The sequence below is a fragment of the Nomascus leucogenys genome, chromosome 12 (genome assembly GCF_006542625.1).
Source record: "Nomascus leucogenys isolate Asia chromosome 12, Asia_NLE_v1, whole genome shotgun sequence".
Taxonomy (NCBI): Eukaryota; Metazoa; Chordata; class Mammalia; order Primates; family Hylobatidae; genus Nomascus; species Nomascus leucogenys.
Window position 1 is genome coordinate 82,501,226 of NC_044392.1, and position 16,909 is coordinate 82,518,134.

At 39.3% G+C, this 16,909-nt stretch overlaps 1 protein-coding gene and 2 pseudogenes across 1 annotated transcript in view; 1 reads left to right on the forward strand and 2 right to left on the reverse strand.

Annotated features, from left to right (window-relative positions):
• The window catches only part of BTBD8 (BTB domain containing 8), a 113,671-nt gene that overhangs the window by 62,392 nt on the left and 34,370 nt on the right, over positions 1–16,909 (reverse strand). The gene's annotated exons all lie outside the window — the stretch shown is intronic.
• Positions 2,785–4,122, reverse strand: LOC105738384 (annotated as a pseudogene).
• LOC101176427 lies at positions 13,589–14,592 on the forward strand (annotated as a pseudogene).

Sequence of the window (16,909 nt, forward strand, 5' to 3'; positions counted from 1 at the left end):
CCCACCTCAGCCTCCCAAGAAGCTAACACCACAGGCATGCAGTATCACACTCAACTTGATTTTTAAATTTTTTGTAGAGATGGGGTCTCACTATGTTGCCCAGGCTGGTCTCAAACTCTAGACCTCAAGCAATCCCCCTATCCCTGAAGTGCTGGGATTCATAACTAAGCATTTTGATTGTTTAAAACATGAATTCCAATGCCCTTGCTATCTTTTTTTTTCTTTGAAGGTTCTTTAATTTTTTAAGCTTATAAAAACATAATTTTGATATTTAATTTTTTAAATATAAAAAGGTAGCTAAAGACAAAGTACTGATCAGCAAACCCTCATTTAATATGGATTATTTTGGAAATTTAAAAATTTTTAACAAGGTGGCCTCCTATCTCACACTAAAGTATAAATCAAGGGTCTTTCCCAGATTTATACTTCATTCTTAGTAACAATCTAAAACCTTTTCAAATCAATGAAAAAAAAAACCAAAAACCAAAAAACCTACCATGACCAATTTAAATGACCTGGAAAAGGGTAGGAGAGGTGACCAATAATCACAGCCAGTTGCACACAGGTGGAAAAATGCTTGCTGTCACTCCCAAATATATCCCTACATTACATTATATGTAAATCACAATGGAAATAAGTGCCTACATTACAGAACTATGAAATTCTATTTAAAAAATAATAGGCCAGGCACGGTGGCTCACGCCTGTAATCCCAGCACTTTGGGAGGCCAAGGCGGGTGGATCACCTGAGGTCGGGAGTTTGAGACCAGCCTGGCCAATATGATGAAACCCTGTCTCCACTAAAAAAAAAAAAAAAAAAATACAAAAAAATGGCCGGGCGCAGTGGCTCACGCCTGTAATCCCAGCACTTTGGGAAGCCAAGGCAGGCAGATCACGAGGTCAGGAGATCGAGACCATCCTGGCTAACATGGTGAAACCCTGTCTCTACCAAAAATACAAAAAATTAGCCAGGCGTGGTGGCGGGCGCCTGTTGTCCCAGCTACTCGGGAGACCGGGTCAGGAGAATGGCATGAACCCAGGAGGCAGAGCTTGCAGTGAGCCGAGATTGCACCACTGCACTCCAGCCTGGGCAACAGAGCAAAAAAAAAAAAAAAAAAAAATTAGCCAGGTGTGGTGGCAGGTGCCTGTAATCCCAGCTACTCAGGAGGCTGAGGCAGGAGAATGGTTTGAACCCAGGAGGTGGAGGTTGCAGTGAGCCGAGATCGTGCCACTGCACTCCAGCCTGGGCAACAAGAGTGAAACTCTGCCTCAAAAAAATAAATAAATAAATAAAAACAAAAAGTAAAAATAAACTGTTGGGTATCATTGGAATAATGTTAACTCGTAAGACTAGAAAATATTGGAATACAGTTCAGACTCAAAACATAAGTTCACTTTTTAAAAAGTTTGCTAGAGAAATAAATGCTAGATAGGAAAGTAGGACTTGTAGCAGGATGGCCTTTTATACCAATTTGAAAAACACAGACACACCATACCCTACCCCCAACCCACCAGAAATTCTAGTTGAAATAAAAAGGAAGGAACAAAGGCTAAAGTAAAAAGCTTTAGTCAGGCACCATGGCTCACACCTGTAATCCCAACACTTTGGGAGGCCACGGCGGGCAGATTACTTGAAGCCAGCAGTTCATGACTAGCCCGGCCAACATGGTAAAAGCCCATCTCTACTAAAAATACAAAAATTATCTAGGCGTGGTGGCTGTGCCTGTAGTCCCAGCTACTCATGAGACTCACTTGAACCCAGAAGGCCGAGGTTGCAGTGAGCAGAGATCACGCCACTGCACTCCAGCCTGGGTGACAGAGCAAGACTCTGTCTCAAAAAAAAAAAAACAAAAACAAAACAAACAAACAAACAAAAAGCTTCCAAAATCTCATGTCCCAGTGAATTTAGTGGGGAAAAATTCCAGACACTGAACTTTGTCGGCTTGACACTTTTCCCTTTATCACCTCCATTTCTGTTATGACTTTTGTTCCAACTGAATCTAATTGTAGCAAATTCAATCTCCTGGAATCAGCTTGATAAGCATAGGAGATTATACTAGAGTCAACTGAAGAATGTACATTAACCAAAAGCTCTAAATTAACAACCAGGAGTGTAGACCTCAAATTCTGATCCTCAATTCAGCATCTGATCAATATTTGGCACTAGCTGGATAAAGGTCTAATCAGAATTTGTGAGCAGAGGCAGATGTAGTTAAATCATAACCCAATATTTGCAGTCTATGATTTGGTTCCAAACTTAAAAGGCAGGTATAGATAGCCACATCTAAAAATATTTCAGAACTGGAGGGAAAACATTAATAACAAGATATAAACAAAACCAGGCAAATTAGCTTGGCGAACAAAAATTCTGGTTAAAAAAAGAAACTAAACTGATCATACCCACTGATAATTTAAGAGTGGAAAAATGAGCATTTTTCCACTCTTAAACTTGTTTAATTACAGGCAGATGTTTTTCTACTATATTAAGATTTTTCTGTATCCATTTTTCCTAATCCTTAAAGCTTAATGAGAAATCATTTATTCTGTAAAGAAATACAGCATATATGGCCACAGTCTAAATATGCTTAAAACTGGAAAGTTATGTCAGTTAAAAAAAAATCTTATACTGTTACATCATTACTCTATGGTAATTCAACTGATGCTGGGATCTGCCCTCACCCAAAAGCGTGGCACTCACTGCTCAGAGGCTGAATGCTAACACTGCCCAAACTGAAGCAGTAACAGCAAAGACTCCATAAAACTCTATTTAATTGTGTACAAGCATTTAATTACTGCTCCAGATTAAAAACTGTACAATAAGTGCAACTTTCAATATATAAACAGACAAGAAGCTGTGATGCCAGTGTCCATTTGGCACTGCAAATAGCGAAAATAAAGTGGTCTGCATGAGTGAAGTACGGATTGGGGAGAGGAGAAAAGGGAGGCCCAGGAGGCAGATTTCAGACAGTGACACAAAACTGTTGTACTGCTGGATGTTTCGTTTGAGGAGGTCTGAGCATGGGCCAAGAGCACATTCAAATCTAGGCTGGTCCAGCTTAATGTACTTCAAGGGGCCATGTACAACCACCGTGGCAGCAGGAGGGTGATTCATCAGGAATGCAAATTCACCAAAATAATCAGAAGGCCCCAATCTTCCCACTTCAACAAACTATTCATTGTCTGACCAACGTTGCAGCATAGCAGCTGGCCCCTCTAGAATAATAAGGAACTCATCCCCTGGCTCTCCCTGCACCACAAACTTCTGCCAATCTTCAAACTTGACTGGTTCCCATGTATCAGCTACCATAAGATGCTCTCACTTACCCAGAGACTCTAAAATAGACACTTTACTAAGGAATTCCTCATACATCTTCCACTTTCTCAGTGTGCTTCCCATATGGATTGTTCTACAGCTGTCTCGGTTGATACACTACCATTTCACATTTGCCTTTGCTTTGACAGTGGCTACTCTAGGTGTTCCATAAATCAAAACAAATTCTCCAAAGCTCCCTCCTTCTTCAACACTGGTTGCTCATTCATCATTGACACAGACATCCCTCTCTCCTTGCTCAATCACCTAGAAGTTATCCCCTTCATCACCTTGCAGAATCACTGTCTCTCCAGTGATAAAGGAGACTGGAAACATGGCATCAAAAATATCACTTCTCTCATTATCATCAAGATGTGAAATCAGCACATTCTTTTCAATGGCTTTGGCTAAAGACACATTGCCTTATAATGGCTTTTGGTGTAATCTTATAATCTTTTGGTATAATCTTTCTAACATATGATGTGGCATCTTCCTCCATGTAGACTTCAGTGCTAACGGTACCTTGTCATCTCTGATCTTTAACCACTGGGTTGGGTGGAGGAGGAGAGATTTCATTCTCCTGAATTCTGTACAAGTGCCTGCTTCCTGCAGATTGTGAATTTGTTTTGCCTCCTCCTTCTCCAACCTCTCAAAGTGTTCCCTGAGGAATGCCATTGGTCCCTCAGGTTGAGCAGTACACAACTGCACAATAGAATCTTTAAGCAGTGCCTGAATGTTGTGCTTCTGGAGATAGAGCTCACATTCTCAAAGGCTATGCTCCTCCTCTCTGGCAGCAGTGTCACCAGATGCCATGGTTCTCCGTCTCTCTCTGAGTGTCTCAGGTCCCCTCTATTCTTTCTTCTGCTCTTCACTCCCTCTCCACGTGGCTTTCATGAGCTTCCCTCTTCTCTCCTCTCCTCCTCTGTCCACCCTACTCTGCCTCCAACCTCCCTCAATGCCTCTCAAAGGCTCTTTAATTAACAACAATGTAAACTATGTCCATGAGTAAGAGGAATAAATCATTTACAAATGGAGGAACAAAGACCAAAGATGTTACTTTAAATCTTAAGGAAATATCAATAAGAGACTATAATTACTGTTTGTCAATTAAACATTTTTAAATAAAAAATACATTCTACAATATCTTAGAAAATAAAAATAGGGACAACTCTAAATTAAAAATATTTTTACATTTAAAAAAAAAAGCTTACAATTCTAAAGGTCCTGAGTTCTAGTTCAAAACTCACCATAATTATGTTCATGAAAGGATATATCTTAGGTTTGAAAAAATGATAAGAAAGATATTTTCTTTTGAATTACCATTTCATCTTCTCAAATAAAATGCTAATTAATTCATTCTTTAAAAAGAAATTTAAAACATATATAGAGAGACAGAGTCTTACTATGTTGCTCTAGCTGGTCTCAAACACCTGGGCTCCAGTGACCCTCCTGTCCCAGCCTCTCAAAGTGCTGAGATTATAGGTGTTAAATCACTGTGCTCACCCTCATTCTTTCTTTTTCTTTTACTAGAGACAGGGTCTCTTGCTCTTTCACCCAGCCTGGAGTGCAGTAGCACAATCATAGCCCACTGCAGCCTCAAACTCCTAGCTAGCCTCATCTTTAATCCAACAGATATTCTATTCTGTGATCCGCACTATTCTAAGTGCTGAGAGTACAGCAGTAAATGAGATACACGGAACAATATTATATTCCAATGAAGGGTGGAGGACAGGGAGAAGAGAAAGACACTTCTGGAATGGCTTCCTAGATGGTCTCAGATCAACCCTCCTGCTGAAAGCAGCTTAGGAAAGATGGACAAAATATATATATTTAAGAAAAGAAGCAAAAAAAGGAAGGCATGCTTTGAAGGCATCAGAACACTGCCACAGTGATTAGAAAAGTTACACAAGTTATGAGAGAGAAGACAAAAGAAGCAACCCAAGTATTTGAGGTAACATTTTCCATTGAGGCAATTGGCAAATCTGAAAGCAAAAGCAACAGCTGGAAGGCTGATAAGCTGAGTATAGCTTCTGGCAATCTTCACACAAATTGGAACTTGGGAACCATCAAAGAGGAGGGGTTTTAGTAGATAACCCAGGATTTCAGTTGGATCCCAAAGGGCCACATTCTAAACAGAAGAGTGAACAGGAAATAGACAAGCCCTTATTAGACTTGAAAGCCAGTTTTGAATTATCTCGGTCCCTGACTGGAACAAAGTGATCAGCATCTAGTCTGCCAGCCAGACAAAGGCAAAAGGAAATCCTGTCTGCATTAAAATATCACCTTGAGTGTCAAATTATTTCTACAAATTTTCAATAGAATGTTTAGTAGTCACCCAAAGATGATTTAGTGTAATAATGAACAACAATAATGAACATAAAAGAAAAAATTTCCATTTACACTAGTATCAAAAAAGGTCAAATACATAGCAACAAATGTAACAAAATGTGTAAGACCTCTACACTAAAAACCATAAAACACTGCTGGGATAAATTTTAAAAGACCTAATGGAGAGCTAAAATATGCTCATGGATCTGAAACTTGAAACTGTTAATATGTCCATTCTTCCTAAATTAGTTTCTAGATTTACCACAATCCCAATCAAGTATTTTTAGTAGCAATAGATAAGTTGATTCTAAAATGTCTATGAAAATGCAAAGGACCCCTAATTGCCAAAGCAAACATCAACAGAAGAATAAAGGTGGAAGACGTGATTTCGGGCAACATGATGTCACTTACTATAAAGTAGCAATAATCAAAATAATGTGGTATTGACATAAGGGTGGACATATAAATCACTGGAACAGAATTGAGAGTGCAAAAATAAATCCACATATATATGGCCAATTGCTTTTCATGAGGGTGTTAAGATAATTCAATGGGGGAAAAGACAGTCTTATCATCAAAAGGTACTGGAACAACAGGATGTTTGTAGAAAAAAAAAATTAAACTTGACACTTGCCTTACACCATATACAAAAATTTAAATCTAGAATACATAGAGAACCATAATAACACAACCCAACTAAAATATGGGCAAGAACAACAAAAAATATCAGGTAAGAATCGCTAGAAATAGTTTTACTTCAAAGCTAAAGTTTATGGCTAGTTATAAAAAATGACACCCCTGGCCGGGCGTGGTGGTCACGCTTGTAATCCCAACACTTTGGGAGGCCAAGGCAGGTAGACCACTTGAGGTCAAGAGTTCAAGACCAGCCTGGCCAACATGGCAAAACCCAGTCTCTACTACAAATACAAAAATTAGCCAGGCATGGTGGCACATGCCTGTAACCCCAGCTACTCAGGAGGCTGAGGCACAAGAATCTCTTGAACCTGAGGGGCACAGGCTTGTAGTGAGCCGAGATCATGCCACTGCACTCCAGCCTGGGCTACAGAGTGAGACTCTGTCTAAAAAAAAACAAAACAAACAAAAAAGGCCAGGCGCGGTGGCTCACGCCTATAATCCCAGCACTTTGGAAGGCCAAGGTGGGCAGATCATGAGGTCAAGAGATCAAGACCATCCTGGCCAATATGGTGAAATCCCGTCTCTACTAAAAATATAAAAATTAGCTGGGCGTGGTGACACAAACCTATAGTACCAGCTACTCAGGAGGCTGAGGCAGGAGAATCGCTTGAACCCGGGAAGTGGAGGTTGCAGTGAGCCAAGATTGCACCACTGCACTCCAGCCTGGCGAAAGAGCAAGACTCCGTCTCAAAAAAAAAAAAAAAATAATAATAATAATAGCTAAATACTGGAAACAACCAATATTCCATCAACAGGAGAATGAATAAACAAATTGTGGTATAGCCATACAATCCAATACTATGCAGCAATAAAAATTGAATGAATCAATGATACACATAATATGCAAGGATGAAGCTCAAAAACATTACACTGAACAAAAGAGGCCAGACACAACAGTATGTCTGAGTCCATTTACATGAAATTCTAGGAAAGGTAGAATATCCTATAGTGTAGAGAACACAATAATAAGAAAGCAAACAACCTGATTTAAAAGTAGGCAAACCAAGAGTAGTAGTGTGTGCCTGTAGTCCCAACTACTTGGGAGGCTGAGGCGGGAGGATCCCTTAAGCCCAGGAGCTCAAGACCAGCCTGGGTTAACATAGCAAGACTCTGTCTCAAAAAAATAAAAAATAAAAAATTAAAAAATAAAGGGGCAAAAGATATAAACAGAAAACTAACCAAAGAGGTATACAGATGGCAAATAAGCACATGAAAATCATTTGTTACCTATGGCTGGGGTAGGGATAGGTACTGAAGGTAAACTGGCACAAGGGGACTTTTTAGTTGACGAAAATTCACTATATTTTGCTTACAGTGGAAGTTAAACAGGTTTATACATTAGTCAAAATTCATCAAACTGGACTTTAAGTTGTGTGCACTTGTTTGTGTATGCATTCTAACTCAATATACCTAAATATAAAAAAGAATGAAAACAAAATTTACTCAAGAAAGAAAATAACAGGCCAAGATAACTTCCCTAGTGAATTCTAATAAATATTTAAGGAAGATATAAGTTTTAAAAAAAATCAATCTTACTCAAACTAAAGCATAAAAAAGAGGAAATACTTCACGGTTCATTTTATAAAGTCAACATAACTTTGAGGCCTAAACCTAACAAGGACATTACAAAAAAGTAAAATTACAGGCCAATCTGTCTCATGAGCATAGATGCAAACTTCCTAAACAAAATATTAGCAAACTGAATTCAGTATGAAATAGAATGAATAAAATATCACAACCAAACTGAAATTATTTCAGGAATGTAAGATTATTTTTTCATTCAACAATTAAGCAATATAATTTAGCACATTAACAAAAGAATGGAGAAAAATCATGTGATCATCAAAATCGATGCAGGAATGCATTTGACAAAATTCAACACCAATTTAGGATTTTAAAAATTTAGGCAATTTTGGCCAGGCGCAGTGGCTCATACCTGTAATCCCAGCACTTTGGGTAAGGCTGAGGCGGGCAGATCACATGAGGCCAGGGCTTTGAGACCAGCCTGGCCAATGTGGCAAAACCCTGTCTCTACTAAAAATACAAAAATTAGCCATGCTTGGTGGTGCACGTCTGTAATCCCAGCTACCTGGGAGGCTGAGGCGTAAGAATCACTTGAACCTGGGAGGTGCAGGTAGGAGTGAGCTGAGATCGTGCCACTGCACTCCAGCCTAGACTACAGAGCAAGACTCTGTCTCAAAAAAAAAAAAAAATTTTAGGCAATTTCAATCAAAATCTCAGAAAGCTATTTTGTAAATACTGACAAGGTGATTCCAAAATTTAGTCATGTGCTACATAACAATGTTTGGGTCAACAAGAGACCACTCACACATGAAGGTGGTCCCATATGATTATAATGAAGCTGAAAAATTCCTGCAACCTAGGGATGTCTGACAGAAGGTCAAGTGCAAAGCATTACTCACATGTTTGTGGAGGTGCTGGTATAAGTAAACCTACTGTGCTGCCAGCTGTATAAAAGTCTAGCTTATACAATTATGTACAGTACATACTTGATAATAAACTATGTTACTGGCTTATTATTTTATTGTACTACATTTTACATTGTTATTTTAGAGTATTCCTACTTACATATAAAAAAAAGTTAACTGTTAAATAGCCTCAGGCAGGTCTTTCAGGAGGTATTCCAGAAGAAGGCATGTTAGGAGATAACAGCTCCATGTGCGTTACTGCCCCGAAGACCTTCCAGTGGAACATGATGTGGAGGCAGAAGGGATTGATACTGATAATCCTGGCTCTGTGTAGGCCTAGGCTAATGTGTTTGCTTCTGTCTCAATTTTTAACAAAAGTTTAAAAACTTAAAAATATTTTTTAACAGAGAAAAGCTTATAGGCCAGGTGCGGTGGCTCATGCCTGTAATCCTAGCACTTTGGGAGGCCGAGGCGGGTGGATCACTTGAGATCAGGAGTTCAAGTTAGAGATGGTGAAACCCCATCTCCACTAAAATACAAAAAATTAGCCGGGCGTGGTGGTGCATGCCTGCAGTCCCAGCTACTCGGCAGGCTGAGGCAGGCGAATTGCTTGAATCCAGGAGGCAGAGGTTGCAGCGAGCCAAGATAGTGCCATTGCACTCCAGCCTGGGCAACAGAGTGAGACTCCGCCTCAAAAAAAAAAAAAGAAAGAAAACGGCCGGGCGTGGTGGCTCACGCCTGTAATCCCTCGGACGGATCATGAGGTCAGGAAATCGAGACCACGGTGAAACCCCATCTCTACTAAAAATACAAAAAAAATTCGGTGACGGGCGCTTGTAGTCCCAGCTACTCGGGATGCTGAGGCAGGAGAATGGCGTGAACCCGGAAGGCGGAGCTTGCAGTGAGCCGAGATCGCACCACTGCACTCCAGCCTGGGCGACAGAGCGAGACTCCATCTCGAAAAAAAAAAAGAAAAGAGCTTATAGAATAAGGATACAAAGTAAAAAGCCAGATGTGGCGGCTCACACCTGCAATCCTAGCACTTTGGGAGGTTAAGGCAGGAGGATTGTTTGAGCCCAGGCGTGTGAAACCGGCCTGGCCAACGCAGGAAGAACTTGTCTCTACAAAAAATACAAAAATCAGCTGGTTGTGGTGGCGTGCACCTGTAGTTCCAGCTACTCAAGAGGCTGACGTGGGAGGATCACTGGAGATAGAGAGGTCAAGGCTGCAGTGACCCATGATCGCGCCACTGTACTCCAGCCTGGATGACAGAGCAAGACCCTGTCTCAAAAAAAAAAAAAAAGAAAAGAAAAAAAGAAAAAATTTTTTACAGCTATACGTGTTTGTGATTAAGCTAAGTGTGATTACAAAAGGGTAAAAAGTTTCAAAAAATTAAAAAGTTTATAAAATGAAAAGTTACAATAAGCCAAGGTTAATTATTGAAGATAGCTTTTTAAAATAAATTTCGTGTGTATCCTTAGTATTTATAAAGTCTACAGTAGTGTACAGTAATGAACTGAGCCTTCACATTCACCCACCACTCACTCAATGACTCACCCAAAGCAACTTCCAGTCCTGCAAGTTCTATTCATGGTAAGTGCCCTATGTAGATAGGTGTATCGTTTGTCTTTTATACCAGATATATCTTTTAGTGCCAGAAAGTAAGAAAATGATCAACACACACACACACACACACTGAGGGAGTAAAAGGGACACAAGAGCCACCTGAAAGAGCTCCCACAGCTAAAGTTGTAACAAATTGAGCAAAAAAAAAAAAGAAAAGCCAAATTATAAAATAAGCCAAATTATAAGCTAAAGTACAAAGTAAGTATCTATGAGTCTACACTGATATATGTAAGTGATTGAATAAATTAATATGTGGAGGAGAAGAGATAAGTTTTTTGTGCAGAAGAATTCCAAATAATTTATGTGAATAATACCCCCAGTTCAAGGAGGTAGAACATTACTTCCTATCACTTAAATATGGGCTACGCACAGTGACTTCCTTCCAGAGAGCACAGTCTGGAAATGGGAAGTGAGGAGAGGAGTAATTTACAGTGGAGAAACCAGATGAAAACAAGGTCATCATCAAGGTTAACATAAACAGTGATGTCATGTTGATCACATGTATCTTTAATATGATGTAATGAAAATGGCCCTTTATCTTTGTGGTCTTCCTGTCCCAAATCCATAATCCATGTAATTGTGAGAAAAACATCAGATAAACTCCATTTAAGGGACATTTCTATAAAATATCTGACCAGTACTCCTCAAACTGGAATATCATAAAAAAAAAAAAAAGAAAAGAAAAAGTCTGAAAAACTGTTACAGCCAAGAGGAGCCTAAGGAGACATGACAACTAAGTGTAATGTGAGATCGGGGATTGATTCCTCGAATAGAAAAGGACACTAGGTAAAAACCAAGGAAATCTGAATATACTACAGACTTTAGTTAATAACAATGTATTGATATTGACTCAATTGTAACAAATGTACTATAAGATGTTAATAATGAGGAACTAGTTGTGGGGGTATATGAGAATACTGTACTCTTAATTTGTCCGTAAATCTGGAACTGTTCTAAAAAATAAGGCCAACTAAGAAAAAATTAGGATTCTGCTTCTACCCATAAGTACAGGACTTCCCTACCTTCCATTTAATAATTAGAAAACTGAACAAAATATGACCATGAAAAAAGGCAGTACAGGACTCTGATCCCCAAGAGAAGAAAAACAAATGAAGTAAGCTCTACAATCACAATGCTTTTCTTCCTAGAAGCAATTTCTAGTCAAGGCGCAGGAAGGACAAATGAGCAGAGCCTTGTGGCTTAGCTGAGCTGAGGAGACAGATATAGGAGCCCCAAGAAGCTGAGTCAGCTGAAATTTGTGGGGTACAGTAATATAGAAGAGGGAGTCATGAAGAACTCCAGAACTCAGAGTAGATCCTCCCTCCCTTGAGCTTTTGTCTGAATGTAATTTGAGTGTGCATAAGGTAAAACTACACAAAGCCCGGCAAAGAATAAAAGCCAGGAAGCTATATGGCTGACAGATACTCAAGTTCCTTCTGGCCAGAACTGAATACTTGGGGCACTAAGAAAAGATCCCAGAAGCCTCAGTAGAAAGGCTTTACAACATTTAGAGCAAAGGCAATCCTAGATGCACCCTAACAAAATTTAAAAAGAAGCTTCATAAACATGAAACTGATCCACAATAACTTAAATGCCTGCTAAAAAAAAAAAAAACTTTAATAAAGTTTTTCAAGAAAAACAATAAAGTTCAAACATTCAAAAACATAATATTTATAATGTCTGCCATTTGGTTAAAAACTTACTAGGTAATGTGAAGCAGCAGCAAAATGTGAACATTAAAAGGGGGAAAAATCAGTCAATATTATCAGACCCAGAAATGACAGAGAAGATGGAATTAACAGACAAAGCATTTTAGGGCTGAGTGTGGTAGCTCACACCTGTAATCCCAGCAATTTGGGAGGCGGAGGCAGAAGGATGCCCTTCTGCCAGGAGTTCAAGACCAGCTTGAGCAATAATGCGAGAACCCATCTCTACAAAAAATTTTTTTAATTAGCTGAGTATGATGGCAAGTGCCTGTAGTCCCAGCTACTCAGGAGGCTGAGGCCAGAGGATCACTTGAGCCCAGCAGTTCAAGGTTACAGAAGCTATGATCATATCACTGCACTCCAGAGGGATAAAAAAAAAAAAAAAGTACAATGGTAGACTTACACTCAAACATATTAATAACTACCTTATTACAAATAGTCAAATAGTCTACTCCAATTAAAAGGAGATTATGAGACTGAATAACAAAAGCAAGACACACCAATTAAAAGGAGATTATGAGACTGAATAACAAAAGCAAGACACAACTATTTGCTATCTACAAGAAATTAATTTTAAATCCATTTTAAATATAAAGACAAAGTTTAGAAGCAAAAGGATATAAAAAGAATACAATATAAACACTAATTATAAGAAAGCTGGAGTGGTGATATTAACCAAAGTAAACTTCACAACAAGTGACATTACCTGGGGTAAAAAGCAACATTTCATAATAAAAAAGACACAATTCATTATGAAGAAATAACAATCCCAAATGTGTATGTACCAAATAATAGAGCTTCAAAATACATGAAGCAAAAACTGACAGAACTAAAAGGAGAAACAAATTTATAATGATACATGGAGACTTCAATACTCCATCAGTAATTAATAGGATAGGTAGACAAAAATTCAGCTAAGGATACATAAAACTTGAGCAACACTATCAACTGATTTTTTCATTTATAGAACACTCCACCACAGGACAAAAGAACACATATTCTTTTTAAGTACATGTGGAACACTCACTAACACAGACCATATTCTGGGCCATCGAACAAGTCTCAATAAATTTAAACAAAACTAAAATAATATAAAATATGTTCTATGACCACAATGGAATTAAACTAGAAATCAATAATGGAGAATTATCTGGAAAATTCCCAAATAGTTGGAAATTAAACATACTTCTAGACAACCCATGGGTAAAGAAGAAATCAAAAGGAAAATTAGAAAATACATTTGAGTGAAAATACAATATATAAAAATTTGTAGGCTACAGCTAAGCAGTGCTTAGAAGGAAATGTTTAGCTTTTAAATGCTTATTGTAGAAAAGGAAAAAGTTTTCATATAATGATCTAGAATTCCATCTTAAGAAAGTATAAACGGCAGCATAAATTAAACCTAAAGTAAGCAAAAGGAAGAGAAAAAGTGACAGAACCTTGCCCTCTGCTCCTTCCATTCTTGGGCAGCACCAGTCATGTCCCTGAGACATCATGGTAAAAATGAAGCCCAGAGTAAATGGAATTGGCTATATTGGGTGCCTGGTAATCGGGGCTGCCTTTAACTCTAGCAAAGTAGATGCTGTTACCATCAATGACCCCTTCATTGACCTCAACTACATGGTCTACATGTTCCAGTATGATTCCACCCATGGCCAAGTTCCATGGCATCGTCAAGGCTGAAAACGGGAAGCTTGACATCAATGGAAATCCCATCACCATCTTCCAGGAGCAAGATCCCACCAAAATCAAACAGGATGATGCTGGTGCTGATTATGTTATGGAGTCCACCGGCATCTTCACTACCATGGAGAAGGCTGGGGCTCACTTAGAGGGTGGAGCCAAAAGGGTTATCATCTTTGTCCCTTCTGCCGATGCCCCCATGTTTGTGATGGGCACGAACCATGAGAAGTACAAAAACCTCAAGATCATCAGCAATGTCTCCTGTACCACCAACTGCTTAGCTCCCTGGTCAAGATCATCCATAACAACTCTGGCATCACGGGAGGAATCAGAATCACAGTCCATGCCATCACAGCCATCCAGAAGACTGTGGATGGCCCCTCTGGGAAACTGTGGTGTGATGGCTATAGGGCTCTCCAGAACATCATCCCTGCATCTATCTACTGGTGCTGCCAAGGCTGTGGGCAAGGTCATCCCCAAGCTGAACAGGAAGCTCAGTGGCGTGGCCTTCCATGTCCCCACCACCAACATGTTAGTCATGAACCTGACCTGCTCTCTGGAGAAACCAGCCAAATATGATGACATCAAGGTGGTAAAGCAGCATCAAAGGGGGCCCTCAAGGGCATCTGGGGCTACGATGAGCACCAGATTGTCTCCTCCAACTTTAACAGTGACACCCACTCTTCCACCTTCAGTGCTGGGGCTGGCACTGCCCTAATGACCACTTTGTCAAGCTCATTTCCCAGCATGACAATGAATTTGGCTACAGCAACACGGTGGTGGATCTCATGGTCCACATGGCCTCCAAAGAGTAAGAGCCCCCGGACCACCAGCCCCAGCAAGAGCATGAGAGGAAGAGAGAAGCATTCAATTGTTGGGGAGTCCCTGCCACACTCAATCCCCCAAACACACTGAGAATCTCCCCTCCTCACAGTTTGTACACCAGATCCCCTGAAGAAGGAGGGATCTCAGGGACCCTGACAATCAAATGAATATTTAATGCACTAAGTTTGCTATATGGTTTTTATTTTTCTATAAAAGAGGACAAAGATAGTGACCTCAGAGTACAATTGAGCCTATTCGGACAGATAAAAAAAAATTATATGTGTTGCCGAAGCAAGCACAGAATAAAAAATTTTAAGTAGTCTGTAATTCTTTCCTTAAAAATGGAAAGCCAGATTTAAAAAATTTTTTTAAATTATAAAAACAATGTTTGTAATAAACTTCAATATAGAATTGGATAAAGTGAAAATTTTAAGTTCTCACCCGCTTCGTTTACTTCAATTCCATGATCTAGAAATAACCACTTTTAGCAGTTTATTGGGTATCTGCCAGGCCTTTTTTCCATGGCAGTCTTTTCTTTCACACTGTTGAATATTGATAGATAATCCACTTAATCCTCAGTACTTCATTCATTTCTTTATGAATCCCAATCTCAGCACCATAATACTTAGCAAATAATAAGTGTTTTTTTAACAATTATTTCTTACTTTATCTGACTATGCCTAGTGGTAAAGATATATGAATATATAGCATGTCATGATTTATATGTGTGGCAGTCATGAGAATATACCCCTCTAATCTTTTTTTTTTTTTTCGAGACGGAGTCTCGCTCTGTCGTTCAGGCTGGAGTGCAGTGGCGCGATCTCGGGTCACTGCAACCTCCGCCTCCTGGATTCAAGCAATTCTCCTGCCTTAGCCTCCTAACTGGGACTACAGGCACATGCCACTACGCCCAGTTAATTTTTCGTATTTTTAGTAGAGACGGGGTTTCACCGAGTTAGCCAGGATGGTCTCAATCTCCTGACCTCGTGATCTGCCCGCCTCGGCCTCCCAAAGTGCTGGGATTACAGGCGTGAGCCACAGCACCAGGCCTACCCCTCTAATCTTTGACTGCATAATGACTGACAGCTTCAGCTACAGCACTCTGAAATTGATTCCACCTGGGTCACAAGGCCATCTTCTCAGAAGCTATTTCCTGACAATGACTGAGCCCAGCAAGGATAATAAGGCAGGTCTAGCCCTAGAAAATAGGCGCTTCTCTGATGGGTGCCTTTGGCATGGGAACTTTCCAATAATGGCCTTGCCCAACTTTTCTTAGAACTCCACTGCAGTCTAAGATGCTTCTATCTAACTTCCTTCTCCTTCTCCTTCACTCAGAGTCAAATCAGCGTTGCAGTCTAGCAGCTCTGTTTTCTCTGGCTTTCTCCCTATGCTTTCTCACATACATTTAGCCTAATTTCTTGAAAGTCTAATCCCATCTTTGTGTCTACTTCTCAGAAGACTTGAACACAGCATGTCAGCCATTTCCATTTTAGTAAAATTAGAAGCATCTCAGGCTTAAACAATTACTCTGACCTTAAAACAGAAACTTAGAAAACATTTCTACTTAATTAGGACACAGGCCTCAGGTGAAAAAATAATGCTGTAGATGGTACGGTGTATTAAAAATCTTTGCCAAATTTTTTATTTTCCAACATGCCAAAAACTATTTTCTCCTTTTGGTTAAGTTTAATTTCAACTGTTAATGCTGCTTCTGGCTCTATCAAGATGCCCTAATTTCTGCCTTGCTGCTGCTTTAGTACACTGCTATTCAATACTTCCTAATGTTAGCTGAACTAGATTCAGTACTCCAGGCAGAATAATGGCCTGAATTATGCAGAGAAGCTCTAGAGAAGGAAATTTTAGTAGGACTAATTTTTAAAGTATTCTTGCTCTAAGAATGTATTTATTTATTTGCTTTAATTCCACATAACTGAGTAAGGATTAAATCCAGAGTGGCGAATCTAAATTTTTGGAGTAATCACTATTGTCCATGTCACTTCTTAGCAAATACTTCAGAGAACATAACTTTGTAAAAGCAAAGTTAACCTTCTCTTGAGAATTTTGTGACATCCACTGACTATAGCTTTCATAGGACTGGCCTTTCTGAAGTTAAGTGCCATGGATACGCTATTATCCAACACAATTTGGACTAACAGTTGTTTAGTTAATTGAAAAAATGAGGAATTAAAAAAGCTATTTCTGTATACTATAATTTTACTCTAACTTAAGAAGAAATATGCATTTAATTCACAAATCTTTTATCATAAGGCCCATCTTTTTTTTAACATGGGTTTGCTGATATAAGCC